Genomic DNA, 11,396 nt, shown 5'->3' with positions numbered 1-11,396 from the left:
TAATGTCATCATATGTCCTAACCAGCAGGGGGAGCACTGATCATAAACTCTGTCTCACATGTTATTATCATGTGTTTTTATGGACGATGATGCTGACTGTTGTTTTCTTGCTTCTCTCTGTAAACAGCTTGTAAACAGCAGCTTCCCTGAGGGGAAACTCAGCTAATAAATGATGCTGTAACCTCTGGGACTTGATCTGCTGGGTGGGAGTCCACTACATTATCCATCCATCCTCATCCATCCAGCTACACCCTCCCTCCTAAAATGCTGGAGGATGCGGGCATCGATCCCGCTACCTCTCGCATGCTAAGCGAGCGCTCTACCATTTGAGCTAATCACCCTTGTATAAAGGGTTAATTGCAAGTCAATCAGATCTCACTACACTACATGAAGTGTACTAGTGACGAATTGGAAGCATCAGACTTTTAATCTGAGGGTCCAGGGTTCAGGTCCCTGTTTGGGCAGAACACTTTGTACCTCTTGCTTGTACTCCCCTTCCCTCTCTGTTAATGTGCTTGGACAGAGCTCTGTGAACAGCCAGCCTCTTTGTGGGTAACGTATTGCATCACTTCCTGTTTCGACACTGTCCTGTTTGTTCACTTGGTGTGCGCTGTTGGTGCTACCGACTTTCTGCATTAGACATATTGTGTTTGCTTTTATTGTGGTAACACACACACCTTAGTGTTAGAGTTAAGTGCACCAGTTTCTGGGTTCCCTTCTCGTTTACCACTGTAGCGAAGCTTACCGTAACTTAGCGGTTAGCATTAGCGCTTAGCATGGCTTCTTCCACTCTCTCTGCATCTCCCTCTCCTGCTCACTGCACGGTGTGTGACATGTTTAGCTACTCCTCTGCCTCCTTAGTGAGCGTGAGGTGTGCACAAAGTGTAGCTTATTCACAGTCTTGGAGGCGAGGCTAAGCGAGTTAGAGGGTCGGCTCCGCATGTTAGATAATAGACCTGTAGCCACAGCAGCTAGCCAGCAGCAGTTAGCCTGTGCGGACCAGCCTGCCTTAGCTGATGTTATCCGCACCCCGGCAGCCCCTGAGCAGCCGGAAAGTCAGAGAGGTTGGGTGGCGGTTCGAAGGAAGCGTAGCCCGAAACAAAGGCCCGTGGTTCACCACCAGCCGCTTGATATATCGAACCGTTTTTCCCCACTCGGCGACACACCCGCTGAGAAGCCGACCCTGGTTATTGGCGACTCTGTTTTTTTTTTTATTTATTTATTTTTTTTTTATTTTAGATACTGTATTAATCTTTACTGCCAAGCAGTGTCATACAATGACTAGCAAGGCGCGCCACAGGCTAGGGTGTCTTGCCCAAGAACACGCAACAGTGACTAGGGAGGAGTTGGGATCGAATCACCAACCTTCCGGTTACAACCCTGCTATACCACTGCGCCACTGTTGTCCCCGGCATGTAAAGCCGACACCAGTGGCTACAGTTAAGTGCATCCCGGGGGCCAGAGCGGGCGACATAGAGGGTAGCCTGAAGCTGCTGGCGAGAGATAAGCATAAATACAGTAGGATTATAATTCACGTCGGTGTTAATGACACCGGCTTCGCCAGTCAGAGGTCACTAAAGTTAATATTGAGTCGGTGTGTAATTTAGCTAAAACCATGTCGGACTCCGTAGTGTTCTCTGGTCCCCTCCCAAATCTGACCAGTGATGACATGTTTAGTCGCATGTCCTCGCTCCGTCGCTGGCTGTCATGGTGGTGTCCAGAAAACAACGTGGCCTTTATAGATAACTGGGAAACTTTCTGGGGGAAACCTGGCCTTATTAGGAGAGACGGCATCCATCCCACCCAGGGTGGTGCAGCTCTAATTTCTAGCAACATAGCCAAGTTTCTTAGACCAACCTGACAACCCAGGGTCGAGGCCAGGAGGCAGAGTCGCTGTCCTACACACCTCTCTGCTGCTTCTGGAGGACTGCCGCCCTCAGTTAGAAACACATTAAATACAACTACACATAGAAACACTGAGCTTAATAATGTTATTGAAGTGGTGACGGTCACACGTCCTCCCACAGTTCATCAAGCACACAAGTTAAGATATATTAATCATAATAACCTCATAAAAATACACACTAACACACACAAACACATAGAACAAGGTAACAGAACACTCAGGTGTGGATTGTTTAACATACGATCCCTACACTCTAAGTCGCTCTTAGTTAATGATCTAATTATTGATCATCACACTGATATACTTTGTCTCACTGAGACTTGGTTACAGGGTGAAGAATATGTTGCTTTAAATGAATCAACTCCGTCCTGTTATATTAACTGTCATGTTCCTAGAGTTACGGGTCGCGGAGGAGGAGTGGCAGCAATCTACCGCTCCAGTCTTCAGATGAATCCTAAACCTAAGTCTACTCCTACTTCTTTTAAGAGTCTCACTCTCAGCCTGTCTCACGGAAGTTGGAAGAAGTCAGAATTTCTTTTACTCGTCGTAGTGTATCGTCCACCTGCTGCTGCTTATTCAGAGTTCCTGCTGGAGTTTTCAGACTTCTTATCAAGTTTAGTGCTTAGCACAGATAAAGTCATTATAGTGGGTGACTTTAACATTCATATGGACGTCGACTCCGACAGTCTGAAGATTGCCTTCAACTCACTCTTGGATTCAGTTGGGTTCTCTCAGTTAGTAAATGAACCCACACACTGCCACAGTCACACCCCTCGACCTGGTTTCTCACTACGGCCTGGAAGCTGAGAACCTGCTAGTGTGGTCTCAAAATCCTGTTCTTTCAGATCACTCATTAATAACTTTGACTTCTCTCTTTCAGACCTACCAGCACCTAAGGAAAAGGTCTACTACAGCAGATGTCTGTCTGAAGACGCCGTAAAGCAGTTTAGGACAGCAATCCTACCAGTACTCCCCACAGTCCCAAGTACTGATGGGGGTACCAACTTAAATGTTACTCCTGCAGAGCTGGACCCCCCTTTGTCAACAACACTGCAGACACACTACACTCAGTCTTAAACAGGATTGCTCCACTGAAGAAGAAGAAAACTACAAACCAGAAGAGGCTAGCTCCGTGGTACAACTCAAACATCCGAGCACTGAAACGGATTACACGTAGGATGGAGAGGATGTGGCAGTCCTCTAAATCAGATGACTCCCGGAGGATCTGGAGAGACAGTCTGCTGACGTATAAGAAGGCCCTTCGCAAAGCTAGGACAGCCTACTATTCATCACTAATAGAAGAAAACAAGAACAACCCGCGCTTTCTCTTTAACGCCGTGGCCAGGCTGACAAAGAGCCACAGCTCTGTGGAGCCTCGCATTCCTGCAGCTCTTAGTAGTGAAGACTTCATGAGCAGCTTCACCGATAAAATCACCACTATTAGAGGACAATCAACCACAATCTCTCTGTGACCGCTGAGGATACACCGCCACTTCTGGAAACGGATCCTGATCTAACTCTGGACTGCTTCGCGCCCATCGGCCTCCCTGAGCTGACCACCAGCATCAGCAAGTCTAAACCTACTACCTGTCTTCTGGATCCGATCCCTTCACAGCTCCTCAAAGATGCTAATCTCTGATCGGAGACTCTATATTAGGACAGATCAACTTGTCTCTGGAAACAGCATATGTACCACAGCTTTTAAAACTGCTGTGATCATTCCGATACTTAAAAAACCTTCACTGGACCCGGACGTCCTAGGAAACTACAGACCGATCTCCAACCTCACCTTTATCTCCAAACTACTTGAAAGAGCTGTTGTAAGTCAGCTAAACGACCACCTGCGTAGGAACAGTCTGTTCGATGCTTTCCAGTCTGGTTTCAGAGCCCATCACAGCACAGAAACAGCACTGCTTAAAGTCACCAATGACCTCCTCATGGCATCGGACCGGGGTCTCGTCTCTGTACTCGTTCTACTGGATCTCAGTGCTGCCTTCGACACCGTAGACCATCGCATCCTGCTACACAGATTGGAACACGAGATCAGGATTACAGGAACAGCACTGCGCTGGTTTAAATCATATTTATCTGACAGATTTCATTTTGTTCACACTAACGATGTGTCTTCCACAGGTACAAGGGTTAACCACGGTGTTCCACAGGGTTCTGTGCTCGGACCGATCCTGTTCACCCTCTACATGCTCCCTCTAGGAAACATCATCCAGAAGCACGGCATAAACTTTCATTGTTATGCTGATGATACCAGCTTTATTTATCCATGAAGCCTGAAGAAACGGAGCCGCTAGTCAGACTACAGGCGTGTCTAAAGGACATAAAGGACTGGATGTCCTCAACTTTTACTATTAAACTCGGACAAGACTGAGGTCATTGTTTTTGGACCGAAACATCTCAGAACTAGTTTATCAGATAATACTTTCTCCCTGGATGGAATTACTCTGGCCTCCAGTACGACTGTGAGGAACCTTGGAGTTATCTTGATCAAGGACATGTCGTTTGTCTCTCATATTAAGCAGGTCTCCAAGACCGCTTTCTTTCACCTGCGTAATATTACTAAGATCAGGAGCATCCTCTCTCAGAGTGATGCTGAAAGCTCATCCATGCTTTTGTCACTTCAAGACTGGACTACTGCAACTCTTTATTGTCAGGATGTCCACATTACTCCATCAACAGTCTGCAGCTGATCCAGAACGCAGCAGCTAGAGTTCTGACAGGAAGCAGCCAAAGGGATCATATCTCTCCTGTTCTAGCGTCTCTTCACTGGCTCCCAGTGGACTCAAGAATACACTTCAAGATCCTTCTTCTAACCTACAAGGCTCTTCATGGACTTGCTCCATTGTATCTGCAGGACCTGATTGTACCATATGTTCCTAATAGGACACTCAGATCTCTGAGTGCAGGTTTACTTGTAGTTCCTAGGATTCATAGAAGCAGAATGGGAGGACGAGCTTTCAGCTATCAGGCACCGCTATTATGGAACCAGTTACCAATCTGGGTCCGAGAGGCAGACACTGCCGCCACCCTTTAAGACTAGACTTAAAACTTTTCTGTTAGTAAGGCGTACAGTTAGCCTTAGACCTAGTGTGTAGCACAGCTATGCTGCTCTAGGCCTACGTTGTCGGGGGGCACAAACATGATCCACTGAGCAGTTTCCCTCTCACCCTCTAACCTCTCCTTTTCTCTCCTTAGTCTGGCTCACACTGGTCTCAAGACCTGGATGATGACCTGCAGTCCAGCCCGTGAAGTCTCTCTTGCTCTACGTTGTCGGGGGGGCACAAACACGATCCTCTGAGCACCCTCTGACCTTTCCTCCACTCTCCTTAGTCTGGATCATACTGGGTAATATCGTCTCATAATCTGTGTTAACTGTCTTCCTTGTAGTTCTGTGCCTCGCTCTCGCTCTCTCTCTTTGCAGGTCTCAAGACCTGCATGCTGACCTGCAGTCTGGTCCTGATCTCTCCTGTGCTCATCGACTCACTAGCCCCTGCTGCTCATCCTTGCTATCAAATTACTATTCCTACTTATGGACCGACGATATATATAGATATCTATTGCAATATAATCACTGTTTCATCTTGCTGTCATGTTTGCTCTGTACTGTATCATGTTTGTATCATGTTTGCTCCTCTCTCTCTCTCTCTCTCTCTCTCTCTCCTTCATCCTCTCTCTCTCTCTCGCTCTCTCCCTCATCCTCTCTGACTAGCAGCAGGACTGGTTCCCCCTTAAGTTGACGGGTCCTGCTCAAGGTTTCTTCCTCTTAAAGGGAGTTTTTCCTTGCCACAGTGCTCTTAGGGGGGGTTCCTGTGAAGCGCTTTGAGACAATGTCTGATTGTAATATGCGCTATATAAATAAAACTGAATTGAATTGAATTGAATTGTAGTTTCTGCTTGTTGCTCCGTCACACGCCCTCTGCTGGTGAGCCGCGTCATTACACACAACCGCTGCTTGCTGTCAGACTGTATAATAACCACTTCTGATAGGAGCAATATTCACACACCACAGTGTACAACACATTATTTATTTAGTTTCTGATGCACTATGTACAGTTTTCTTACAGACCACTTCTCCCTCCACTCACCTGTGCAATAACTGTTCATATGTAACTGTTGATGATTCTATTCTATATTTTATTGGTAGTTTTATTTTATCATATATATCTTTTCTTAACTTATCCTTTGCTGTCTGTACCTGCTGTTGCAAAATGCAATTTCCCATTGTGGGACTAATAAAGGTTTCTTAATCTTATCTTAAGACTGTCTGTAGGACACACAGAGTGGACATGGGTCCATCGGTCTGGGCCTTCAAAGCACTTCCTGATTGTGGCGCCACGTCATAAATTTGCCCCGGGAAAACAACACGGACTACACAACAAGCGGACAACTACGACGGCGTATTAGGGCCAATGTAAGAAAAAAAAAACTGACCTGGAAGAGGAGGGGGGGGCAATATTCTGAGATTTAAAGTCGTAATTTACGAGATTATAAAGTCGTAGATTTACGAGAAACAAAGTCGTAAATTTACGAGATTTAAAGTCGTAGATTTACGAGAAACAAAGTCGTAAATTTACGAGAAAAAAAAGTCGTAAATTTGCATCGGTGTTCTTGGTCAACGGCTCACGGCGCGTTTCGATGACCGTCATCTTGGTCACACGAATACATTTTATGACTAGAACGTAGAGAGAAGGTGCAGAGGACCCATGGACCATGGCGCCAGGTGAGTTTGGCTACAGGCTGACCTACTAATTTCATTTACAGCCAAATGAAATTACTAGTCTTAGATAACCTGCTGTCATATCTTGCTCGCTAGATATTCAACTTTGCACAGTCAAATAACTACTCGGAAAAAGCGTAGCCTAAGTTGCTAGCCTCCTGTCATTTCTTTAGGTTAGTTTGTTTTAGCAAAATCTTAGTAAATGCTAACATTTCTGTTGACTCTCGGCCAAGACGAACGCTACATTATGCACAATGTGCCATTGAATCAGGTTTTAATACTATAGTTTGTGCAGCCGAGTTAGCGATTTACATAGCTGTGAGTCACGAGTGAACTTTGCTAGCCTCTGCAGAATGTTAAAGAAATGTAAAGGTGCTGGGCCAAAGTAGGCTATTAAAGCAAACCAGAAATGAAAACGCATAAAATCATTGCCAATGCAGATAATAAGAATATTGTGTAGTATTCCTTTAGTCTATTCTCCCAAATCAGCTGGATCCAGCTGGGCCTCTCAACATCATACCAGACAAAGTTATATGAAATGTAAACTGGATAAAATGCAACTGTTTCAGGGCTTATGTTTTTATCACGGTGTTATCTTCTTCACAGCATTGCCACAAGTCATCACAGTGTCAGATTTCTTACGACAACGCAGAGTTGCTGAAGACGTAATAAGCCGCCTGGAGGAGGATAAGGTACTACTATGGCTAAGATAAAAGCTGCATTCACTTGTGACTTCTACAACCTAAGGTCATTACAGTAAAAATGCAACATCAGAAAATTGGTGTGTATATTATAACCTAACAATGAAAAGCCATTAAGGGCTGTCATCATTTTATGTCAACATATTTGATTAATATTTGTCTTCATAATAAGTAACTAATATTTGTTTATTAACAGATTGACAAAGATGTCATCACTCTTATGGAGGATGGGGATTCTGGCCAAATACATTTCCTCATATGGGATCGGCTGGCATGATGAATTTCTGCAAAAACCAAACACCCACTCCATAAACAGAAGATGGGCCTTTTTTGAAAAGCTCCGGGCAAAGCTCAGTTGAGAAAAAGAAGCAGAAAAGCGTAAACCTGAAGATGAGACAGACATTACATCCCTACTTATGTCAAAAAAGAGAGCGAGAGAGAGAGAATAGGGTGGTTGCATGGTGAGAATGAACAAGTAAAGCAAGTGAGAGCAAAAACAAGGAGGGGGCACAAGGACAGTACTTCTTGATGTGGAATGTAGTATGGATACTGTCCTAGAAAAAGGAAAGAATTTCTTCTTTCCAAAAGGAACATCAACAAAAGGCCATGCAACACATTTCAACTTTGAATTGTGGGATTACAAACACAATCCAATCCGTGAGAATGTGACCATCGGCTTTATCTACGATGCTCTCTGCATGCCCAGGTTACGCTTCTATGTTGCTACTTTCCCAAGGAGGAATTCCAGAATAAGAGTGCCACAAGTGTCACAGAATCAACAGAAGGTGATGAGGTAGTAGTGATAAATGATAATGATGATGATGAATATCCAGACAGTCTACTGCTGGATGCTGATGTCACAGAGCAAGAGAGAGAGGATGATTTATGTAATGAAGATGACACTTTTAATAGTGCCATAGAAGAGGGCAAACTGTATGTGTCAATTGCCTGTCATTGACACCTATAATACTACTAGGTTCTCAACTCATCACTGATCACTATACTGTGGCAAATTTAATACTGCAAAATAATTCAGAAAATAACCTCATACTCAATGTTCTTGATGATGAAGTTACATTTGGTCCAGGTGGCAGTGAGCATCCAAGTTACCATGATGACACTGAACCATTTAACTTTGAGGTCATGCTTCAACAGCCACCCAGCACATCAGATGTTTCCAGTGATAGTCTCCTGCAACAGCCACCATCACTGGCACATGATGCTCCTCCAGAACAGCTTTCAGTATCACTTGAATCCAGTGATGCGCCGCTACAACTACCACATACCACATCAAGAACCACAGCTCCAAAGGTAATAAACATACACCATGGCAAATGCCTTGATGAAATGATCTGTGGATTCATGGATCCAGCAGTGCTGGGACAACCTTTGATTATAAAACGGCTACTCCCTGATAATACAGAGGAACGTGGTGTTGGCTCAGGGGTTGTTAGAGATGTGTATTGTTCTTTCTGGCAGGAAATTTATGAGCGTTGTACAGTAGGAACATCTGTAAAAGTCCCTTTTCATCAGGCATGACTTCAACTGTGAAACTTGGAAGGCCATTGGCAGAGTTCTGGTTGTAGGTTATCAAACATGCCAGTACCTGCCAGTTAAGCTGGCTCTTCCTCTTTTGGAGGAGATTTTGTATGGAGCTGTGTGGAGTAACCTACTTGAAACTTTCTTGCATTTTGTGAGTTGCCAAGATCATGACATCCTCAAGAAAGCTCTTGATGATTTTTCTTCTGTGGATATGGATGCTGCTGGATGTCCTTGAGAATTATGAATGTCGAACAAGAGTCACACCTGACAGACTAAAGACATTCCTTATGGAGATTGCACACAAAGAGCTTGTGCAAAAGCCAATGTATGTTATTGATTGCTGGAGGAGGTGATACAGCCAAATATCACCCTTAACCATCATGAGCTTGCCGAGATGTGTAGCAGCCTTAAACCAACTCCAAAGAAAGTCCAGGGACTCCTGCAGTTCCCTGCGATGATGACGCCACGGCAAAGGGAGGTACAGAACCACCTTAAAAGGTATCTCAGAGAGTTTATGAAGACAAACTTGGCAAGTTTCTACGCTTTGCCACAGGAAGTGATGTGATGACTGTGACAGAATTGAGATTATGTTTTCAGCAATGTCAAAATTCACAAGAAGGCCTGTTGCACACACATGTGGATGCGTCCCTAGAGCTGGCTGACTCTTATGACAACTTCCCAGACTTCCGTTCTGAGTTCAATGCAGTGTTTGACAGCAACATCTGGATTATGGACATAGTGTAGCCCTTGCTTAACTATGTTGTCTTCTGTCATGTACCACAGTGCTACAAGGCTGTGGAAGAGTTGACAATTTTTCTTTCAGCCAAACAAAAAGTTAATGTTTCACAAAATGAAGTTGGTTTTACTATGGAAACATTTGGCAGAGCTGTTATTTCCAAGGAGTTACCCTCTGAAATATTGTATGCTATAAGTTATGTGCTGTAACATACATGTAACAAAAACCTTTTACCAGAGTTCCATCCCCATCAAGTTAGAGATATTTAGTCAACTAAAAAAAGCAGTTGGAGCTTTTGAGGTCCAGTGTTTGGATGTATTGATGGCAAATGCAAGTGTTTGTGAGTTATGTTCTTTAATGTTTAAAGATGTAAAATTTGCATTGCAAATACTGTATTCAGAAATTAAGAATGTTTTTATTAACAGTTCTGACATTGGTACATACATAAGCTGGCCCTGATGTAATTCTGTGGGCACACGCTTTTCAAGCTGTGCTATTTATATTTTATATATTTTTTTCATGAGGCCAAGGGTGATGGTAGAATGCACAGTTAGACGTGTAGCTATATTACCATGTTTCTATCCATGTTCAAAATATTTACTCTTATTCCATTATTATAAAATGAATGTGCAACACACAAGTTTTGTTTACACGTTATGTTTAATAAATCTTTGCAGAGACTGTGTTGAAAATTGTATTCTATCAACCAAAAATTTTGAAAAAGTAGTTTATCCACATCTTAATGACATTGTGTAAAATTAGTAAGCGATATCTAACTTTTCAAGAAAAAAATAGGTTGTAGTGGTGGAGGTGGAGTCAGGAGGGGGAAAGGGAAACAAGTATTAGCTATTGATAACTAACCTACATAGTTTATATAGTATTGTATAGCTACTCACAGCTTGGTGTGACCTTGTTACATACATAACCACAGCACACACTTTCATTAATTATCAGTTATGTACTCCAAAACTAATGTCCCAATGTCTCTGCTATATACAACTATAACATTTTGAGGAGTTAATGTCCTTGTTATTGAATTGCCCCTTTGAATATATTTAGACTTAGAACAAATAATACAATAATAATACAGTAATAATACAATAGTAAATCAGCAACATGACAAGACATGTACAAAGTAGCTTAAAACTGAGGGAGTAATAAGCTATTTTAGATATTTTGAAGTATCTCTGTTCTGAGTGAAGTGTATAGTTCTGCAGCTTCAAAAGCATCGGTAGGAGCATCCCATCCGTTCTCCTGCATAAGTAGTACACAGAGCTCAAACACAGTCTCATCACATGGGAAGGGACCCTTGGGTGTGCACTCATCCTTGCATACGGCCACTTCCTCAGAGTCCACAGTTTTTAGTTTGTCATCGGCACCATACAGCTGTGGGACTGTGTACATGAGAGCTGGACGACCTCCATGCACATCTTGGCCTGGCCTGGGTCGGATCTTGTGAATATTCCATGTTTGCACCACTTCATCCAGTTCTTTCTGCAACAGAAAATACAAATCAGAACCATTATTATATGTGAGATGGTATGAAGTATTGGGTGTTGTATTACAGTGACTCAAGTATGGATGCTGAAGGTGCTGTAGCACCACCTAGCGGTAAAGGGTTATATGCAGGTTACACAATGTGAATTAATAATAATTATTATGTTCTTTCTCACGATGGACGTGTTGTGTTGGATAGTTGTTGTTTATATTGTTTTTGTTGTTTAATAGGTACACTGTTCCTGTAACCTCGAGGCAGGTGGAGATAAATTGCTATGATTAAAT

At 43.3% G+C, this 11,396-nt stretch overlaps 1 non-coding gene across 1 annotated transcript; it reads right to left on the bottom strand.

Annotated features, from left to right (window-relative positions):
* Nucleotides 1–268: 268 nt before the first annotated feature.
* trnaa-agc (transfer RNA alanine (anticodon AGC)) lies at nucleotides 269–341 on the bottom strand. Its single transcript has one exon. It is a non-coding gene; the product is annotated as a tRNA-Ala (tRNA).
* Nucleotides 342–11,396: the final 11,055 nt, after the last annotated feature.

The sequence above is a fragment of the Parambassis ranga genome, unplaced genomic scaffold, assembly GCF_900634625.1.
Source record: "Parambassis ranga unplaced genomic scaffold, fParRan2.1 scaffold_22_arrow_ctg1, whole genome shotgun sequence".
Lineage (NCBI taxonomy): Eukaryota > Metazoa > Chordata > Actinopteri > Ambassidae > Parambassis > Parambassis ranga.
The sequence above is the reverse complement of the archived record's forward strand: the minus strand, read 5'-3'. Positions and strand labels throughout refer to the sequence as shown.